This window comes from Papaver somniferum, unplaced genomic scaffold (genome assembly GCF_003573695.1).
Source record: "Papaver somniferum cultivar HN1 unplaced genomic scaffold, ASM357369v1 unplaced-scaffold_13140, whole genome shotgun sequence".
NCBI classification, from domain to species: domain Eukaryota; kingdom Viridiplantae; phylum Streptophyta; class Magnoliopsida; order Ranunculales; family Papaveraceae; genus Papaver; species Papaver somniferum.
In genome coordinates this window covers 1-1,375 of record NW_020622316.1, presented here as the reverse complement: position 1 = coordinate 1,375, position 1,375 = coordinate 1, and the positions used below count along the sequence as shown (strand labels likewise).

At 38.1% G+C, this 1,375-nt stretch overlaps 1 long non-coding RNA gene across 1 annotated transcript; it reads right to left on the bottom strand.

The window, feature by feature from the left end:
- Positions 1-473: 473 nt before the first annotated feature.
- On the bottom strand, positions 474-1,369 carry LOC113332591. The gene is made up of 2 exons (XR_003351607.1): positions 1,008-1,369; positions 474-811 (listed from the first exon to the last, which is right to left on the bottom strand). It is a non-coding gene; the product is annotated as an uncharacterized LOC113332591 (long non-coding RNA).
- Between the last annotated feature and the right edge of the window lie 6 nt (positions 1,370-1,375).

Sequence of the window (1,375 nt, the reverse complement as noted above, 5' to 3'; positions counted from 1 at the left end):
TATTACATGTAACCTCTTCTTTTAATTAGTATAAATTTTATTTTCCATATTTAAGATTTTATTTGAGCTAAAAATGGTTACTTAATATATTAAAGTCAATTCAATTAAGTAAAAGCTGATTATGATGGTAGACAATGTCAAGGGGAATGTCTAGTTTAGAATTCCCCTTGACATTGTCTACCCAAAGTCATCTATACGTTGGTTTAAGACATCAAGGTTGGAGAATGATTTTAAAAAATGATTGTGTATCCTAGGTGGATTTTGACATTTATCTCCACACACATGCCATTGGTGAAACTTTAACTTTGGGGGCGTAATATTTTCACTTCAATTAATGAAAGTTTTTTCTCTTAGTAATTATTATCGCGAAAATTATAATTATTAATAAAACTAGCTAAGCTCTTTTCTAGGTTTCAACGGTCCGCATCAAGTCAACAAAAACTCATACTTTCACACTGCCGAAGCTGATAATATTTTTGTGCGTGCTAGTAGTATCTGCTTCATTGATTAACAACTGAATTGGTACAAAGTACAAACTCATCTGGCAATAGCGTGAAGAAATAAATTCCACTCTTACGAAAACCTAGGAAATAAAAGAGCACAACTCCACAACAAGAACATGCCTAGGAAAAAATAAATGCATAGACAAATAAAAAACAACATCATACTGATGATATAAGCCTACTACAGTACCAAGTCCATGCTAGCTTTAGCTGCAGTTATCAACCACCAAGGACCATGTACCGCTCTCTGACCACTACCTTCACCAGCCATTACCATCAGCGTCATTGGAAGAAGCATGCCTAACGAGCTTCACATATTTAAAACTAAATTATTAACTAAAACATACAGAAGTATCATATATTTCAAAAGGAAAATGTGAAATATGCAAAAACCTTTCTTTTGTTATTTAACCAATTTTTTTTATTGGGTATGTAAGTAATTAGGGCCAGTAATTGCGGTTAAATCATATTGCTGCAAAAAACCTTAACATCTATAACAATTACCTGGTAGGTTAGGGGCCAGTGTCCTATCAATGTTTCCACATCCCTTGAGCAGCTGGTCCTTTCTCGACTACCACTTCACTGCCAGTGACTGGTACAACCGGTACTTTTTTGACGACCACTGCGTTGTCCGTGACGGGTACAACTGGGACTTTCTTGACGACCACTTCGCTATCGGTGACTGGTACAACCGGTACTTTTTTGACAACCACTGCGTTGTCCGTGACGGGTACAACCGGGACTTTTTTAACGGTCACTGCACTGTCGGTGACGGGAACGACCGGGACTTTTTTGACGACCACTACGCTGTCGGTGACGGGAACGACTGGGACTTTCTTGACGACCACTGCGTTGTCGGTGACGGGAACGAC